This window comes from Podarcis cretensis (assembly GCF_951804945.1).
Source record: "Podarcis cretensis genome assembly, chromosome: 9".
In the NCBI taxonomy this organism is placed as follows: Eukaryota; Metazoa; Chordata; class Lepidosauria; order Squamata; family Lacertidae; genus Podarcis; species Podarcis cretensis.
Window position 1 is genome coordinate 65648195 of NC_137178.1, and position 21546 is coordinate 65669740.

Below are 21546 nucleotides of genomic sequence, written 5' to 3' on the forward strand. Positions count from 1 at the left end.
GTTAGGTTTTGAATACATTTATTCTACAACATTGCCCCCTCAGTTCTAAGTCCACTGTGAAGAGAACATTAAAAAAATAAATAATAAGAAGAAAACATGTACTATGAAATACTGTATTTTTTGCTCTATAAGACTCACTTTTTCCCTCCTAAAAAGTAAGGGGAAATGTGTGTGCGTCTAATGGAGTGAATGCAGGCTGCGCAGGTATCCCAGAAGCCAGAACAGCAAGAGAGATTGCTGCTTTCACTGTGTAGTGATCCCTCTTGCTGTTCTGGCTTCTGAGATTCAGAATATTTTTTTTCTTGTTTTCCTCCTCCAAAAACTAGGTGCGTCTTGTGGTCTGGTGTGTCTTATAGAGCGAAAAATATGGTATTCATTACGATACGCTAGTCTTTAACCTTCCACTTGGATGAGACCTTTCCCTCCCTAAACTTCTTCTGTCATCTCTAGCAGGCCTTTGCCTCTGGAAATAATTACTGTCCTCATTCCCCACTCCCCCCCCCAAGATGTTTGAAAAAAGAGAGCAAAGGACTGGATCCTCCTATTTTTCTGTCCTCACAATCTTGGAGGATTTATCGCTGCCTTACGGTCCTGCCTGTCATACAAGCTGCTTCCATGGTTGATGTTGAAAGAAATAGCATTGCTTGCTGTGAGATAGACCTGTGAGACATATGCAGCTTATTTATAGTTTGAGGTTGGACTTTATTATATACTGCCTGTCATGGATACAGCCGTTTGTCCTCTGAGCAAATGACTTTTCTCCCATGATACTATGCATATTTTTGTCTTCCCTGTCTTTTAAACCTCAGAATTCATCTATTCATTCCCTTTCTCATACAGTTTGCCCGTCTGTCTCCCACGGGTCTTCTGCACGTACCTTTATTGCTGCATTCGTGGTAGAATGAAGGAATATCTAGTTTAACGAAAACTTACTTTGATAAATAGCAATAATGTACAATACTGCGCAGGTAGGGGTCTAGATTCACAGATCTTAATCTTGAAATTTGCCACTCTATCTTTTGCAAAGTAATGGGGTGGGGGGAGGAGTTTCACAAAATTTATCCAAAGAGAGGAGAAATAATCCAGCTGTTTAATGGAGAACAATTCACAGGATGAGCAAAGTAAACCATCACCCTGTTGTTTTGAAACACCATTGTGTTACTAATGTTATCGGGGGGGGGAGGGTTGTTGCAAGCTGCCACATGTTAGAAACTGTCAAAAATTTAAATTACATTCTAATGTAAACATGTTGAAAAGAATGAAAGGAAATGGAAAGTGTAGCATTTCTTGTTTTCCATAATTCCACAGAAATCTCCTTGCAGTTTCTAACCGTTGAAGTTTGGTCGGCCTTAGGGACCAAGACAAGCCCTGCCTTGTGGAACTCCTTGCCAGGTTTGGCAGGAGTTATTCCTGTCTTCTTGTGGATAGTTCCTAACAATGTTATTATTTAGACATGCCTTTGAAATCTGCATTATTATTGCGTGGACAGGCAGAGTCCCCAGATCCCGAGTGGTCCCCCCCCCCGTCATGTGGAATAACGACTCTAGACAACGTGCTATGGGATTAAATTGGCCACAACTTTATTAAATTTCAAATGTGGGTAGACCTTGGCTCAGGCATTGGGTGTTCTCCCTCCCCAGTCCCCAGCCGGGGACCTAGGGAGCATCAGGGTTATCCAGTGTGTGTGTGTGGGGGGGGGAATGGGCTGGCTCTGGAGAACATATGTTTAAGCAGAGATAGCCGCCCCCGTTATGCCGCCGCAGGGGAGAGCAATGACGACCTTTCGGCGTACAGCCAAAGCCTCCCTTCAAAAACCCCTTTAACGGGGAACCCTGGTATCGCCGCCGCAAAGAGGAAGATGGACTAAAGGATTCCGCCCAAGGCCTGATACCGCCAAAGTTGTGACGTTTTGCTACGGGAAAGGCGAAACCTGCCAATGCAGGGAAATTCCTTTCCGGCCCTTTAACAGCGACCTTATCGTAGCAGCGCCCGCATACCTGTGGAGAAAGGTTAACCTGCAAAACCTAAGAAGAAAAGTTAACCTGCAAAAGAAGAAATTAACTGAGGGTGGGTAGGGTGGGAGAAGCTCTGGAGCCAAGTGAGGATTACCAGGTAAGATCCACCCTCTATTGTGTGGGCAGGTAATCCCTCCCCTACCTGGCCTGGTTTCCCTGGCAACGCTTCCCCCAGGTGGGATTGGACAACTCACTGGGGTAGGCGGGGACCTCCAGGTATCCCACCTGAGGGAAGGCAAAGCCTATGCTGATGGGGCCACTCCAGATCCAGGGCTGCACGCGTCCACGCAAAGGGCGCCCCCCGTTTTAAGTGGGGAGCGGTCATTATTTTGTTGCCAAGCAGGTTTTATGAATGCCGTTACTGATGTCTTTACTGGAGTTTTACTGCTGTTGCTAATTTTGTTCTGTGTACACCTGCCTTGTTGCATTTTTACGAAAGTGCAGTTTATACATATATTTAAACAAACAAACAAACTCAGAGGTGAGTTTTAATTTGCTGCTTGTCGCTGTTTGCTCTGGGAAATACCTCCCCCCCCCATCCTCCTAGTGATAGGGACACAATATTAGTTATTAGTTAGTTAGTTAGTTAGTTAGTTAGTTTCATTTATGAATCACTCCTTATGAAGCATCTCAAAGTAATTCCACCATAAAATAAAATAAAAACCCAAACCAATTGCACACACACAAACTATTTCAAATCCAATACAGATACGGACCGGGCTAAAAATGTCCACTTCTTTCTGAGAAGATTTAGTCAAGCCATGGTGAAATCAAACAGAAAATGTATCCTGGGAGAAGACAACACATTTTGCTTCTATGGCATTTCATGAGGAACTCAATGCGGAAATGTATTTATGATGAAAGGAAGTAGCTGTACGTATCCACCCTGAAACATTTCTGCAGTATGCTGAAGGTAAAGGTAAAGGTACCCCTGCCCGTACGGGCCAGTCTTGACAGACTCTGGGGTTGTGTGCCCATCTCACTTAAGAGGCCAGGGGCCAGTGCTGTCCGCAGACACTTCCGGGTCACGTGGCCAGCGTGACAAGCTGCATCTGGCGAGCCAGAGCCGCACACGGAAACGCCGTTTACCTTCCCGCTGGTAAGCGGTCCCTATTTATCTACTTGCACCCGGAGGTGCTTTCGAACTGCTAGGTTGGCAGGCGCTGGGACCGAGCAGCGGGAGCGCACCCCGCCGCAGGGATTCGAACTGCCGACCTTTCGATCGGCAAGCCCTAGGCGCTGAGGCTTTAACCCACAGCGCCACCTGCGTCCCTACAGTATGCTGCTGTCATGTAAATAGGGACTTGCACCTGTGAATGGGCCATGACAGATCAAATGTTGCACAATGAACTTTTATAGTACCTCATAAACGCAGTGTGTTTCAATAGTTGTAAATTATCAACTGTAGAGTGACTCTCGGGGTTGCAGATGTTCCCACATGTGTTCAGAGAACATACAATGAGTGTTCTGAGATAAATAGACTAGGGCTGTCTACCACGGGTGTGCTCCTTGAGTGTACATCGAGACATCAGGGACACGGGTAGCACTGTGGTCTAAACCACTGAGCCCCTTGGGCTTGCCGATCGGAAGGTTGGCGGTTTGAATCCCCACAATGGGGTGAGCTCGTGTTGCTCTGTCCCAACTTCTGCCAACCTAGCAGTTCGAAAGCATGCCAGTAGATAAATAGGTACCGCTGCGGCGAGAAGGTAAATGGCATTTCTGTGCACTCTGGTTTTGATCCCGTTGCGCCAGAAGCTGGCCTCATGATGTGGGAAGCTGTCTGTGGAGAAACACCGTCTCCCTTGGCCTGAAAGCGAGATGAGCGCCACAACCCCATAGTCACCTTTGACTGAACTTAACTGTCCAGGGGTCCTTTACCTTTTACCTTTTCCGTGTTCAGACCTTTAAACCTACCCCTTAAATAAATTCAGACAAGACTCAAATTTTGGTTTGGTTTTTGGCAGAATTTAGGCCACAACTTTATTGATTACAGCAAGTGAGTGGTTGCATAGGCTGTGGTTTGACTAGCTCCTTGCACCGTTGCAGGTAGCGCTGACCCAGGGCACCAGCATAGGTCAGCCTAGGGTGAACACCTGGATAAGTGGAAAGTTGGGAACAGGCTATCTCCGCAACCCAAATGACCCCCTGGACTCAGGCATGGGCACAACCCCTCTCAGGGTTGACCAAACCATCGAGTCCCTGGATTCCTTTAACGGAATACCCTTCACATAGGGATGGTGAGAGCATTCTCCCATCCATATCACCTGAACCAGAGCCTATCCGCAACCTTACAAGTTGTGATGATTTGCTACACGGCAGGCAAAACCCAAATGGCACCAGCCAATAAGCCAAGTGGGAAAAATTCCTGCCGTGCCCCTGTCCCAACGACAGACAGCACATGACGGCATAGCAAGGTCAAGCGCTCAAGCCCTAAAAGTAGGGAGAGGTAGGCAGGTGTTCCGAATGCACACACGAAAAGAGGAAGCTCAGGGTCATGTGCATAGATATATATAGGTCCCTTGATCCATTTAGCCTGCATCCCATTGGCCTGATTAAACCCTGCATCAAGGGACCTACCAATTGGGTGTTGTGGCTAACCAATCTTACCCACCTACAATGCAGGGTTTGGTTGCCAAGTCTCACCACAACACATGCCCTCTTTAAGGGAGGACCCGATTTACATCGAGCACATGGAAGCAAGGAGGAAATAGCTGCCTGGCACATCAGTGGGGATGTGCCAACAGGACATGACCAGATGATGCACAGAGATGTGTACATTCACCTTAAGTATACCACTACCAACAAAAAAAAATACTGTTACATGCTGTGTTTTGTTTTTTTTGTCTTCATAGCATCAGTGGAAATTTATATCTTAAACTCCTCCATTTTTGCTCTCTTCATTTCCAGCCAAATGGAACAAGATATTCCTGGTGTGTCCTATTCAGAAGTGCCCCAGAGAGAAACGCAGTGGCAGCTGTTCAGCTCATCTGCATATTCAAGCCAGGAATCTGGCACACTATTAGAAGGACTGCTGCACATACCAGTAAAAAATGCCGGTGTGAGGGAAGCAAATGATGGAGCGAACATGGGAGATGGGAGATGGGAGAAAGGATTTAGCGTGATTTAGAAGGTGATTGAAGCCAATGCATGAAACAAAATCCCGTATCAATTATATTATCATATTTTAAGTACAATATTCTCAGAAATCTATAGTAATTCCAAATATGAAACGGACACTTTTCCTCCCAAAAACGCAATCTTGAATTACAAACTTTAAGCTTATGCTTAACATCCCAACACTTGGGGAGGAGAAACCTTCCTAATTTACTTCATCTCTTCAAAAACCATTTTGATGTGGTTGTTGTTTTATAACAAGTAGTGTATACATTTTACGAAATAATTAATATGGTATTGATGTGTTTCCTCTTCTTCCTTTAAATGACTGCCCCACTCGCCCTTGAAAATGCTCTCCATGATGGTGACAACACACCTCTTTTCCTTCACATTTTCTCCTCAAATAAAATTCCTTTGTGAATTCCTTGTCTAAGCACATCTACTCAGAAATAGATCCTTCTGAATTCAGTGGAGTTTACTCTCAGGTAAATAGAATTGCAGTGTTACACAGTTATCTGAAAGCTTGTACCTTTAACGGGACTTACTTCTGAGTAAACCCCAGCTATCATGGCCATTAGACAAGGATTATGGGAGCTGACTACAAAACAGCTGAACAACACTAGGAAAAGGAAAAGAAAGTAAGCTCTTACAATTCAGAGAGAAGTAAGGGGATAGAGAGAGGGCAGAAAGACTAGAACACTTTCTACCAGCCTGTGCTCTACTTTTCATCAAGATGGGACAGTTGGGTCTAGAGTTTTGAAATGGACAGGGGATTTGTTTTAGTTCTGGTGCTACTATCACTGAAGGAAGAAACAATGACCAAGAAACAGTCACGATGCGGCTGAATATATCAAACCCTGATTTGAAGTAACCACCCAAAACTTCAGCTCCAAGTTTCACGTCTATGCATCTTCAAGGACATTAGAAAATAAATCCCAATTTGATTTCCCCATTTCTCATTGTGCTTGTGGTGTAGTTAATGGATATTTCAACTTCTTATATATACACCCACACCAACACATATTCAGTTTTCTGGTTCACTGAAAAGCCTTTCCACTGAGCATTTTTATTTCCTTTTTATGTTCTCCCTTTTGATATCTTGAACCTCCTCTCTTCTCTGCTATCATCCATGCAGACTGTTAGACTCAGGCAGAACGAATATCTGAATAACTGAATTATAGCCTTGCCAAAAATAGTGATAGAAAAGATAAGTCTATCTCTCTGAACCAATCTTGATTTTAAAATTGATATATACTTCTCCATAGTTCCTTTTGTGTTGGTGAAAGGGAGGATGGAGGAAGGAGCAAGGCTGGCACACAGTAGCCTCTAGGATTAAAAAATCCACAAGGGTGGAACCAAGTACAAAACACAGAACCAGAAACAAGAACAAATCTCCTGGCTCTGTCAGACCCAAGAGTTAGAGAATGACGTTGGCTGTTAGATCAAAGGGACACTTGGCTCTGTAATAACAAGGACCCAATTAGAAAGTAGCTCGGCAGCCACTGCATTCATGTAATTTGGACTCCATATGAAAAACTGAATTTGAATCTAGTGTCACTATTACCCATCAAGGATTTTCTCTGTTTTGTTTTATTTGAATTCTGGGCCTTTTGTGCTCTGTTTATGTCTGGGGTTTAGTACTGCAGATTGTTTCCTTAAGTCCTGGGACTTTGGGTAACGATTTCCTTTTCCTTTTCATGCTTGTGTTACTAACCAATCTAATACCTTTATTGGAAAAGTTTCTGCTTGACATTTTGTGTTTGACTGACTTTTGTTTGTTGCCAGTTGTCATAAGGCAAGGACTGCAACACATGCCGGTAGCAACATATGCCTTTTTGGGCTCTGAATAGGGTTCTCATACAGAAAAAAAAATAATAATAATTCAAAAATCAAATGATCCATAACATATTATGTTGTCATTTAAAAAACAGCATCAAAACAGCAACATTTTTCATGCTCATAATAAATTTTGTTCCCCAAGGCTCAATCTAACATTTTCTGCCCATGTTTGGAAATATAATGAGGAAAACATTTATTCTATTAATTGGCTCAGCTATTTTTGTTTGGAACGCTAATGATTTTCGCGGCATACGGGCTTCAAGTCCTAGCTCTGCAAAGACTTTGATATTTATTGCTGTGTGGTACTTTCTTTCACCACGTAGAAGTGGTCTGTGTTGTTTTGCTCCATCATTCTGCCTCCTCAATTATTTACAGCACTAACAAACACTTCTCTTCAAGGACAAAACTAACAGGAGAGCTGGGTTGGGGCTATTAACCAGAGAAGGGAGGGTTAACTGTCTTCTCAATGGTTAGATGCAAGTATCCACCATCCCACAACCTCAAATTGACCTAAGGTACTTCAATGCAGATTCCAGATTTTGCTTCAAGAGCTTAATCAAAGCAAAATATTTCACATCTCTTCCTTCATAAGGAAAAGAAAAAATGAGTTCAGCTTTTAAGATTCAGCCACAGTCTTCTTTTGGATTTATAAGCAAATTAAACAAAAAACAAAAATCTCAAAGCAGGTTAAAGGTAAAGGGACCCCTGACCGTTAAGTCCAATCGCAGATGACTCTGGGGTTGCTGCGCTCATCTTGCTTTACTGGCCAAGGGAGCCAGCATTTGTCCGCAGACAGTTTTTCCGGGTCATGTGGCCAGCATGACTAAGCTGCTTCTGGCGAACCAGAGCAGTGCATGGAAACACTGTTTACCTGCCCACAGGAGCAGCACCTATTTATCTACTTGCACTTTGACATGCTTTCAAACTGCTACGTTGGCAGGAGCTGGAACTGAGCAACGGGAGCTCACCCCGTCGCAGGGATTTGAACCACCGACCTTCTGATCGGCAAGTCCTAGGCTCTGTGGTTTAGACCACAGCACCACCCACGTCCTGGGCAAAGCAGGTTACATAGTAGTATAACATAATCAAAAAGAGCAGTAACAACAGACTTGAAAAACAGCAGACAATAAAATTATTGTTGGTCACTGCTATTTTGTAGATGGCACCAGGATTTTTATGGAGCATAACCACTTTCAAGAAGTCAGTTTGTGAGGCAAAGTGTGATCTCTGGTGCCCCATCATGCCATCTGCCATTCTGCAGTTGCCTCTTATAGAAGCTCTGTGAAATGCAGGAGAGTATGGGGCACATAGACTACACAAAACACTAGCCAGGCTTCAGTGTTGCCCCATATTAACTGGGTACATGCCCTACAGCAGCCTTCTAGCAGGGGAAACTTAGTAATGGTGAAGAATTTGTCTTTCAGCAAAGCTTCTTCTCCATTACTGATCTTCTCACTGAGGAACCCCTTGATAGGCTTCTGAGTAATCCTAGGGATTATTCAAACACAGTTTTAAAACCACTAGTTTAAAAATATATATCAAAATTTAACAGCTTTGATTTGCATGATTCTTTTGCATTTTTATTTTATCCTAGTACAGGTATCCTGTACTTTGAACTAATTCTGAGAATGTGCGCTGATTTCTTAAAACCTTTTTGGTTTACTTAAGGTTAGTACTGCATCTGGGGTAGGGGGATGGAGAGATCCAGCACATATGGCAGGTTATGGCTATCTCCTGATGTGATCATAAATATATTTATTTGCTTTTTTATTGTTTTTATTGTTTTAATGCTACCATATTAACACATTCTCAGGGTGAGTTGCTTAATTGAAAGGAAGAGCCATCCTACACAAGAGGAGTAGGCAGGGGTCCTGGGACTGGGACTATTCCACTTCAGACTGCAGACAGAGGATTGCATTTGAATGCTCCATCATTAAGAAAGAAGGGGGGAAATATATTGTGCATAGAGAAATCTAGCCCATCAAGGAGAAAACAAACCAGATCATTTCCCCTGTTAGGCTATCCCATATTGGGCTAACTCTCATGGGCACAGATTTTTGAGAATGCCACTTTTGGCACTAGAGTCCCATAGGAAAAATGAATGTTGGCATCCACTCTATGTATGTGCCTGAAGGACTTTAAAGAGGGGAAAGGAAATTAAACACAGCTGCATGTTCAGGTCTTCCAACAAAGTTTACAAAACTGTCTTAGAGGGAAATGTATGTGTTATTTATGTTTGGTTCAAGCTGCAATTTATGCTGGAAGGAGACACAAATACTAGATCAGCCTCGTCATGCATTCAGCTAAAATAATGCTCTCCACCAAACAATGCCAATGCAACAGACGGTTTTCATAGCTTTTGTTTGTTTTCCACCCTACAACCCATAATTTTCATGCAGAGGGAAACAGTTACAAGTTAAGCAATTTCTTTTGCCCTGAATGAATAGGAATTGTGAACTCCCTTGGTGACCAATCAGTTCTGCTTCCTTCTTCAGCAGTTCTACCATCATGTTGAAGGAGCTGTCTGTAGAATTCCTTGGCTGATTTGTTTTGCCGTTCAGCCTGTTTCCCAGCCATGCTCTATGCCAGGAGATTGCAAGTATGGACAAAATGACTGTGGTCATTAGTCTCATTCCTTGTATTACCTGCAAGGCATTCCTAAATGGATGCCACAGAACAATCTATTATTTTCTGGCAACCAGAAGTGGCTATAAACCATGTTACCATCTCCATTGTTCACAAATAAAAAAATAAATGCCTGGATACTTATTTTTTTGGCATGTAATTATGTACAGGTGTCAGCAAGCACATGATGGCATGCTGGACTGCTGGGATAAGATGTGAGAGAAGATGGACTTCCTTCTCCTGTTTCTACTGAACAGATGTCCTAGGCAGTTTCTGCAGGGCTACCCATCTAAGCCTTTTGTTACCTGGCACCCCTGGCTAATGGCATGAATCCTACTGACTTTTGAGTGGGCACCCAGCCATTCTTCCAGATGGATGTGACTGCAGGCGGCCCAAGGAACATTCATGTGGATGTAATATCTTCTGTAATGGCTGTAATCCCAAACTGGGCAAAATGTGGTAGGTTGTTTATTCCTTCCTTAATTCCTGAAGTGGTTGCTAAAGTATTATTGTGCATCCATCTTCAAACGGCTTGTTAATCCATCATTAAGTTGGATTTGCTGTGCAGTTATGAAACGAAAACAAAACGAAACCACATTTACACAGACACGTTAAGCCAGCATTCTACCCTTTAGAAACATAGCACATGGGATTTTCCTCCAACAGCATTGTTCACTTCCAGAACATTTCTGAGTTTAAGTAGTTACTTTTAGAAGTGTCAGTGAAATTTGGTTTGAGCCAAATTTATATGCCAGATTTCTGGTATCCTCCTTCCACACTGGAATCAAAGGTGAAGCTGGAATCTGTCTATGGGCCCATGGATTTCTGACCTGCCTTGGCCTTTGCTATTCCCTCCCTGAACATCTGGGAGAAGTCTTCACAGCTGGTCTTCATTCACAGATGCACCAGAGCCTTTGTGCACGTGTCAATGTCTAGTTTGTGCATAAGCCATGATAGGAGATGACGACCATGTAGGAACAACAAGTAGAATTGCTGGCAAATACAACCAAAAAAATCATAATTTAAGCACAAACTAGAAGATTCCAGGTTGAGAAAAAAGCTGGGGCGGGGGGGGGGGATAAGGTAATTTTTTTTGGAGCACGTGTGTATTTCTACACTTGCCTAGCCATCACACTTCACCTAAAGTGAAACTTCAAGATGGACTTAAAAGTGACTGCTTGTGAATCTGAGAAATTAAAAAGACAGGCAAAAAAAGTTTCTGTAAGGCTAATGTTTGTTTCTTTGTTTTTCCCCAGCGTACAGTTGTGCCAGACGTTTTTACTACTAAGGCCTGGGGATTTTTAGTGGGTGGGGGGCATTTTTTAGGCATTGTTAACATTCTTCTTAATATAAACAGTTTGCACATATAAGCTCCTGAAATTTTGTTCCCTTGTGCTGGGCAACAGCCTGAGAAGCAGTGACACCTGCATTTTTAGAAAGAGCAACATCAGATGACCTTCAGAAAGACAGACCAATAACCTGTTAAGGTCTCAAGGTCATTACTTGCCCAGGTGCATCCATCTTTATATTTACAGCTTCAGCCTAGTTCCAGCGAAATGTGTCAAGGGTAAGAGAATGTTCAGAGACAGTAACAAGCACAGATCTGTGGGTGTTTCATGGTAACATGCCATTTGCCTCATCCCTGAGGAGAAATAAGATGCTTCTGTCGAGGGCTTTATTGAATCTGCTGGTGATCATTGAGCAGCAACTACCAAATGTTTTATTCCTCCATTCCTGTGGCTTAAGTATCCTTGCTTGGACTTTGGATATATATATATATATATATATATATATATATATATATATATATATATATGTTTGAAGATGCAGGACTAATTCCTCTGAGTCATGAGATGCACTGAAGTGAAAAGAAGAAGAAACCACATTTTCATTTCAGTGTTCCAAAGAACAAGTTCCTTTGTAAAGGAGGACGTACAGCATTCTGACCTTCTGCTGGGAAAGCGATTTTGAAGAGGCGTGTTGCCAGGAAGAAAAGGTGACTTGGGGGTGCAAGGAGTCTCTGGACTGACAATTTATCATGAGAGAGAGAGCGTTATAAATCATCCCTCAAAGGAAGATGCATATGCAAAAAATAATTAGTGCCAAACTTATCTGAATACATGTCATTGCCCTTTATAAAGAATAAGACTGGGTGACTAAGAGAAAGAGAGAGTAGACTCACAGCTTTGGGACTGCCTGCTTCCTTTGATTAAAAAAAAAAAAAAAAATTCAAGGAAATGAAAAGTCTGTGGGATACAGACCCTCCTTGAAGGAGAAGGCTGGCTTCGTTTTGGTGCCTTAAAACCCACAGAAAGAATGGCAAGCTCTAACATCATAGCTTTCAGATGCTGAATGGCTGCATTTGTAGGAAAGAATGACAGGTTTGACTTGAGTGAAATTGATGGGATTCAAATGACAGGCACAAGTATAGCGTTTGATCTGCCTGGAGCTAGGGTGCTGCTGACATCCATTGTTTTCCATTTGCAAATTGAAAACTACATGTTTTCTGATGCACCTAACTGTTTGTTGGGGGGATGGTGGCAGGCTAGTCATATTGTTTCTTTCCCACCTACTTCACACTGAATAGTGGGATGGAATGCTAGATGGTCTGCAGTGTTGTTTAAATCAGTTAATCTTCTGAATTTTGTCACTTTGGGCAGTTTAAAGGTAAAGGGACCCCTGACCATTAGGTCCAGTCGTGACCGACTCTGGGGTTGCGGTGCTCATCTTGCTTTATTGGCTGAGGGAGCCGGCGTACAGCTTCTGGGTCATGTGGCCAGCATGACTAAGCCACTTCTGGCGAACCAGAGCAGCACACGGAAACACCGTTTACCTTCCCGCTAGAGTGGTACCTATTTATCTACTTGCACTTTGACGTGCTTTCAAACTGCTAGGTTGGCAGCAGCAGGGACCGAGCAACGGGAGCTAACCCCATCATGGGGATTCGAACTGCTAACCTTCTGATTGGCAAGTCCTAGGCTCTGTGGTTTAACCCACAGCGCCACCCGCGTCCCTTGGGCAGTTTAGGTGCAGGCAAATAAATTGTTTGGTTTAGCCTGGTGACTCCCTTTAGGCACCTTTTAGGTGATGGGTTGGTTCTGAGGCTCACTTCTTGGACTCTGCGGTTTAGGGGGTAAGATAGGAGTATCCTTTGAGGCCAAACTTCCTCATTCACCTGTGGTTCTGCGGTCGCAGGGGAAGGTGACAAAACAAGACCTCCTTTCTCACCTTCAAGGTGTGGCCCTGGAATTGGGGCACAATAGGGAGCTATACCCTAATTCCTTAGGCAAGGGCGGGTCACCCAATGGCTGTAGTTATACAGTGAAATTCGTTCCTGCCCCATAATCTTCCCCATCTGCTGATTTTAATTTAAGTGGCCCAGTTCAATCCCAGTTTATGTGTATGCATCTTTATTTGCTTATCGGGACACAAATGCCTGCCCTTTTGAATGGGAAACATGATGCACAATTCAGTTTCTTGCAAACTGGATGTGCTTCAATGACTCATACCTGCATTGCACTGTTTGGAGAGATATCTGTGTTTTTGAATCAGAAACAGGATGTACAATTAAGCGCGGTGTGGGTAGCCGTATAAATGCAAAGTGCAAAAGTGATTTAGATATGCCTTTTCAAATCCAAAGGTGCAATGCTACCAGAGATATCGGTAGAGCAAAGGCAGAGATTTTTGTGGAATAAAGGTACTTTAAATACATCCGTTGTTGGAGTTAATAAAAACAAAGGGAGAGATGAAAACCCCTGCTTATTCGTATGCACGGTTTTATCTCTCCTATTTTACTCCAAAGTCTCCAAACATCATTCTCTGAAAACATAGCCCAATGTCATTATGTTGTAATGCATTTGAGCCAAAAGCTTTACGGCTGCAGCTCCCACATGGCAGTGCTCATGTTTAGCATTGTTTAAATCTATTCCAAGCTATTCTCAGCAAACCTAATTTCTTTTCCCCCCTGCTCTGTGTTTAGTGACATAAACACGGCATATTTTATATGTTTTGTATCCTCTTTTATGGTTCTCTCTGCTTAGTAAAGACGTTGCTTTGGAATTAGCTAATGCAAAGGAAATTAGCTACTTGTGTTGCAGTGAACACTTTGCTTTCATTGGGAGCAAAGCTAGTTTTGCTGCAGTAATAAAAACAGACTCACTGTCCTCTTTAATGCCAGGCTCTCCTTCCTCAGGACTAGAACATTTCCCCTGCAGAATTTAAATAAAACTTATTCTTTGCTTTCAGTCACATGACTTCATTTGCAGAAAAGGCCAAACTTGGTTCAGTGCAGGTGCTTCTTTCAACAATAAATTTGGTGACATGGATGGGTTTCTTGGAAGGCTTAGAAGGTGGTACCTTTCCTCAAATTACTGCAAAAACTGCAATATCTTTCCCAAACCCTACAAGGCTTTGCCATGAAAATGAAAGCAAAGCAAGCAAGCATTCCATGACAGTGATTTCTTTCTTTCTTTCTTATTGCATTTGCATTCCTCCTTTCCTCCATGGAGCTCAGGTTGACCTACATGCTTCTCTTCCTCTGCATTTTATCCTTGCAACAACCCTATGAGATGGGTTAGGATGAGAGACAATGACTGGTGAAGTGAACTTCTTGGTTGCATGCAGATTTGAACCCGGGGCTCACAAGTCTTAGTTCAATACTCTAATCATTACATCACAGTGCCACTTTAAAAGCCATGAGCTGTAGTAGTAGTAGTAGTAGTAGTAGTAGTAGTAATTTATTATTTGTATCCCGCCCATCTGGCTGGGTTTCCTCAACCACTCTGGGTGACTTCCAACAAAGATGAAAAATACATTAAAATGTCACACATTAAAAACTTCCCTAAACAGGGCAATATCAAACCTATCCATTCTTAAGAAAATCAGCCCTGAGTGCTCACTGGAAGGACAGATCCTGAAGCTGAGGCTCCAATACTTTGGCCACCTCATGAGAAGAGAAGACTCTCTGGAAAAGAACCTGATAATGGAGGGCACAAGGAGAAGGGGATGACAGAGGACGAGATGGTTGGATAGTGTTCTCGAAGCTACCAGCATGAGTTTGACCAAACTGCGGGAGGCAGTGGAAGACAGATGTGCCTGGCGTGCTCTGGTCCATGGGGTCACGAAGAGTCGGACACGACTAAATGACTAAACAACAACAACAACAAACAGGGCTGCCTTCAGATGTCTTCTAAATGTCAGGTAGTTGTTTATCTCTTTGACATCTGATGGGAGGGCTGCCACAGGGCGGGCGCCACTACCAATATAGCAAAAGTAACTTGTCCCATTAGTCCAAGGAATTGGGAAAAATTCCCACCCTTCTCCCCCACTGTGCCCCCTCCCTCAGTCTGACCCTCAAAACTGTCCTGAATACAGAGGTGCAAAATTGAATAAAATATGGGGGGCAAAGGACCTTGACCCTTAGGTGTTGGCTCCTATGACTAAGCAGATGGGGGGGGGAGTAGGATGCATGTGGGAGGGAGGAGAGGAGGGAAAGTTCCTTTGCACAAGTGTAAACCTTGCAGTATCTCAAAGAATACATTGTATCCTGTCCAATATGATGCAATGCTTCATTTACACCACCACATCCATGTTCTCAACAATGGAGTAAATTCTTTATCAAGTGTGTTCTCATGGGATAAAATGATGAACCATTTCACATGTTTCTTGCTTAAATGACTAGGCACAATGCAACTACTAGTAGAACAACATGTTCAGTAAGAGTTGTCTTCCTGGTCATGAGTCTTGCAGTGTTTTGGAACTGGGCTTTGTTGGCAGGCTTTGACAGAGGAGGAGGAGAAATAGGGGCCCCCACTGAACTGTGGAAATCTGTCTTGGAGGAAGAGGGTATCTTTCAAAGTTTGTTGGGACATCTTTGTTGCTTCTGTCCCATTCTGAACATTTTTCCTTGCTCATGAACTCCTGCATCACGACTCCTGAATTTTGCATCTACTTCTGAGCCTGTACTGTTACTTGCATGAATAACATTCTCTTCGTTACTTTCAAGTAAGAGCCTGTGTGTGTGAGGGGGGAGGGGAGAAGAGTCAGGGCACCTCTGGATCAGGCTAAGATTCCTCCAGGCACACTTGAGGAATTTAATCTTTGCAAATTCCCATACAAAATGCTCTGATCTGCAACTCTGGAAGTAATACATGCCTCACAACTTAGCTATCTGTCAGATTTCACAATTCTCCAAAAATTCTGATGTAGTTCTCTGATGTTTAAATGTATCAAAATGTGCACTGAGATATGTGTACTTTTGAGAGCAAGCCTTTTAAAAAGATGTTTGAAGGATAATATGCATTTCAAAAATTACTAAAATGTGCATTTATTTAGCATGAATTTTGAATGGATTTAATATGAAATTTGAAGGTGTTTTTTTTTTTAAAAAAATAGGTAGTTGCAGAGACTGAATAGAACAAAATTAAATGCAAATGCAAGTGTCATTCAACATAAAAAGACTGATTCATATACTCCTAGCCCTGTGTAGTTTTAATTTTAATATAATGGCTAAGCAGATGGCTGTAGGTGTGTACCTAAATGTGATGGTCTGTACCCAGCATCCATAATAAAACAGAAGTTTTATTTAGTTATAACAGTTTGCAATATTTGACAACTCTGCCTTCTATGAATTCATCTGCCCCTTTTAGAAACAAGCCACCACCCTCACAACATTTGGTAGTGAATCACATACTTTAATTGCATCAATAAGTTAACAGGAACTAGCCGTACTATCAGTAGCATAAAAATATTAGCAGCTTTAGTCACAAAAGTAGTATTGCGCATAATAGCATTTTTCCACTACAACCATTACTGCTACTATTGCACAAACTGAACACCTAACCTGACTGATGAAAAAGGCACACGGAATGAATTAATTTTTTGTCAGCACACCAAAATAGCACACCCCATTCAGACAGTATGCAAAGCCCATTCAAAATAATTAGTTCATGGTCAATTGGATTCAGAATAAAATGTTTCTGAGGCAAACCTTACTATTGTTCCTTAGCAGCAGTTATAAATCTATTGCTCACAAGCTGTTAACAAAACTGTAGCCTGAGACAGCTGCAAAATTTTCGGTGAAATTGTTGTTGTTGTCCAGGAAGGAAGAATGTGTCATTTTCGTTCTCTCTCTGCCTTCCCTGTAAGTTGCCCTTTGATTCTGTTGAAGCTTGGAACATTTATTATTAAAGCTGTAGAGTTAATTTGTCCTTTTCTTATGGTGTCACACTTTGTGTTATTCTTTTCAAATTGTCTCCTCAGGAAAAGACATTTGATTATCTTGCAGGAGAAAACTTCACTTTCTGTTCTGGCTCTTGTGTTTTAGAGACTCCTTTAAAATTGGCCCTTATTTACACTAGAAAGCTTTTGTAGAATTCCTCAATATGTTGCTACTGTCAAGATCTGCTTTCTTGTATTTGTAAGGTGATGAAGTTTACTGATGACAGAGGCGACTTTAGGGGATGGTGACCAGTTTGGTTGCATTGGGCGCCGAGTCTTGGGCACGCTGCCAGAGATGCCACAATGGATTTACAATGGAGCACGAGAGGTGGGGTCCAGAGCGGGAGTCAGGAGCAAGTTGGCAATAAATCACATGGCATCAGTGAAGTTAACTCTTTATTCGATGGAACAAGGTTGACTCAGGAGGCCAGGCATAGTGAGCCCAGAACTACTGCCAGTAGATCTTGCCCCAATGAGGCAGTCGTGAGGACTGAAAGTCCCCACCTTCCCACAGTTGCCTAAGTCTTCTCCTTCCCTGGGTCCTTCCCAAGCAATCTGAGACTTTGTCTTGCCTGCCTTTGCTCCACCATCTTCATACCTCTTCTGGTTCTGGGAGACAGGGGCTTCTTTAGCAGCCTGCTTCTACCACCCTCTTTAGCCTCCTTTACTGCTCTGATTCTGCATTGCTCTCTGCCACAGATTCTTCCTGCTCACCAAACTCTTTTACGGCTTCAGCTTCTGACATACCTTCCTCCCAGGCTGCTCCCTCTTTTCCCTCTGACCAGTCATCATCGTCCCACCACCAATCCCTGGCTCTGAGCCTTCTTCCCCATCTGATTCCTGCCACCACTCTTCTTCATCCCGCCAGTCCATGGCAGGTGGAAGGACACTGAATTTTGGCATTACAGAGGACACTACTGAAATTTGAGACCCCAAAGACCACCATTGTTGATGTACCATTTTGGTTGTTTTGATTTGTTTGAATGGAAACAAAATGTGAGTCTTCTGTTTGAAAGAAACACCTGAAGAATCTTGAGGGAAGCAAGCAGAGTTCCAGTAAGACCAGCAAAATTTCACTGGGTGTTTGCCATGCTCCTACTAAAAGGAAAAGCAATAGCCAGTGGAGATTGAATCTAAGTCTTCACAATGGACAAGGTTGAAATAAATGACCTTGATGCTCTTTCTAACCTTACCATTTTCTCATGTTAGGGGAAATAAATGGGAACTCAACTGAGAAGGAGTATTTCGTTTGCAGCTCCTGCAAACTCATGAGGCATATTTTATATAATCAAATGGGGAAAGATTGTATTTATGAGGCTATAATTCCATCTGGAGATTCCGAGGACCCCATAAAGCACTTCACTTTCACTCAAAGTTTATGTCCCTAGAACATTTCAGTAGAATGGAGCTCATAATTCAGGGACTTGTGGAAGGCTCCTTTTGCCCATTTTACTAAAAAATTTGCTTTCACTTACTCAGAGAAATCTATTTACCTTTTGGGTGCTCTTACATGTCTTTGAGATCACCTTCACTATTTTATGAAGTGGATACATTCAGTTTTTGTATGCACAATAACTTCTGATGTTGTGCACAGAAATAAGGATGATCACACCCAACTATGAGAATAGCAACTCACATCAAGCAGCAATCAGATTTCCCCCCAAAAATAAAAAGCTTCCCCAAATATAGCAAGATATTGTTCACATTTTACATTCTGGACAATTCCTTTCATGCAGATAGACATGGTTGTGATAAAGATCAAGTGACCATATAGGTATCTCCAATATTATTTTATATTAGTCAGATGCTGCAAATATTGAATGAACCCAAGAATGCTCTGGTGGTCTATTCATCTTATCGCACCCATGCCATCTGATAGCAAAACAAAGGCTTAATTGGATTTCCCAGTAATATAATACATTTTGTATACCATTTCTGCTAATTTACATAGTTTTGTATGCATTCCTTGGTGGAAGAATAACACTAAAATATCTGAAAAATATAATAAATTCAAAAATGAGTTGGGTTTTAGTTCATGTACTGTTTCACAAAAGTGTGAACCTGGGAAATCCACATAAAAATATAAAGTAAATGAATTTCTTCCCCACCTCTAGGAAAACATGTTCCCTATCTTAGATTATGCATTTGTGTGTGATAAAGAGAAGGTGCATCTTAACTTGTTCCTCTACCTATTGATGCATAGTAAGTATTGCTCAGAATATGCAAACCTGCCCTGCTACATTTGTCTGAAGCAAAGGTTGATTCATTTAAAAAAGAAGAGGAATAAAGGACAAAAGTAAGATGCTCAACACAGTGTGGCAAATGCACACCTGACTGCATCAGGTCAAGTTGTACAAAGCAATCAGATCTGAAGCTATTTTTGAACACTCATTGCCAGTGGGTTATTACCTACAAGCGGTGAGTCAGCACAGTTATCCATGGGATATAGTCAGTAGCAGGTGTTCTGCTGCCGGCATATCTCAGTTTAGGATTTATAGGATTCTTTCTTATGTCACGTTAGCTTAGTTCTCTGCTTCCCTGGCCTTGTGCACATGGTCAACAGCCATTCTAAAACCTCAGGGAGGGAAAAACACAATTTCTTCCTCTTTGTGGGTGATAAGATGGTTTGGGGTTACTGAAACAGTTGCAGTTTCAGGAAACAATCATATCTGCAAGCCAGTTAAACCAGCAGACTTAAATTGTAAACTGATATAGGCTGCAATTCTACGCACACTTACACAGGAGTAAATCCCACTGAAGGAGGAGGAGTTTGGATTTGATATCCCACCTTTCACTCCTTCAGGAGTCTCAAAGCGGCTAACATTCCCCTTTCCCTTCCTCCCCCACAACAAACACTCTGTGAGGTGAGTGGGGCTGAGAGACTTCAGAGAAGTGTGACTGGCCCAAGGTCACCCAGCAGCTGCATGTGGAGGAGCGGAGATGCAAACCCGGTTCCCCAGATCACGAGTCTACCGCTCTTAACCACTACACCACACTAAACAGATGGCCTTACTGTGGAATTTAGGTTGAAGTGCAAACAGGAATGTAGGAAGGCAGAGAATTCCATTTTGACCTGCTTTGGCCATAAGCAGCACTGTTTCTGTTTCACTGCAGTTTGGTTTCTGCCAAATACCACATTATTCATCCTACTGTTCACTATTTAAGGTAAATTACATAACTATTTATGTAACTAGCATTCATTTGAATGTGAAGGAAACATCAAAGCAATGTATAAAACATGGATAGGCAAACTAAGGCCCAGGGGCTGGATCCGGCCAAAATCACCTTCTAAATCCGGCCCATGGACGGTCCGGGAATCAGCATGTTTTTACATGAGTAAAATGTGTCCTTTTATTTAAAATGCATCTCTGAGTTATTTGTGGGGCACAGGAATTCGTTCATTCCCCCCCTTCAAAATATAGTCTCGCCCCCCCACAAGGTCTGAAGGACAGTGGACTGGCCCCCTGTTGAAAAAGTTTGCTGACCCCTGGTATAAAACAACCCTGCTATTGATTAGGTATAATTTGTGAACTTGACAACAACAATGGTGTGAAGAAATACTAATAATATTTACGGATTTCCATCCCTGACCATAGATGGACACACAAACTGTACCAATTTTGGCTTCCTTTTCTGTTTTTATCAGCATTCCCTGACATCCCTAAATACACATTACACTGCCTCTATCAGATTAACTTGACTTCAGTCCATATATTTAGCATTAACTAATAAGGCTTACATGTGGTTAAAATACCCTGGGTGCTTACAAGAATACGCACACATACAGACACATATACATCTACATACATACATATATGGCATGCCAGTTATTTTTTTTTTTTTTTACCTTAGTACTCGTTCATTCAACAAACAACAAGCAAAATTATAACAGGGTTCTAAGAAGAACTGCATATTCACGCTATCTATGAACATATCAACAAGCTGTCAACTAGCCAAGTCACCCACAGGGTTAGGCACACACATGGAAGGCATGGAATGCAATTAGCTTTTCATTAGCAGAAAAATAACAGCACAGCAATATTCCTGGTTCATCTTAATGAAGGCATTGCTAAAATTAAGCTCTAGTCATGCCCCTCCCCTCTAGTCTCTCACTCTGGATCCATCCCAAGCAGATGAAGGCTGCATTGAGGGGACAGGCTCCTTCTCTAGGCCTGTCTTGTATGTTGCTCAAAGAAATGCAGGACCCTCCTGGAGCAGGGGGTCAGAGAGGGAGGAAAGTCAGCAGGACTGAGACTATCTGTACAGGGGCATATCTAGCTGCTCTGGCACCTGGAGCGGCCGGGGCAGGACGAGCTGCCCATGGAGCACCGGGGCGATCTGTCCAGGGGGCACTGCGGCAAGCTGCCCACAGAGTCCGCTGGCAGACACAAGCCCTACACTGCCGTTTTGGGCAGCACGGGATCCCGAGCCACCGCATCACTTCTGTGATGGCCTGGGACTCGGGCTCGGACTCGGAGCCAGAGAAGTCTCAGTCCGCACTGGATCCTTTGCCTCAGGCGGCATCTGAACCTAGTCTGGGGCCTGATTCTGAAGAGCCCCAGTCTGCACAGGTTCCCCTGCAGCAAGCACCAGCTGGGCCGAGTCAGGGGCCTGAGCCTGCCCTGGCTCCAGATGCAGGGATTACCTCGTTATCTTCAGCTGGGCCATCACTTACAGCTGCTCCACTACCAATTGGGTCAGGAGAGGCTGAGGCGGCCTCTGGGTCTAGTAACTC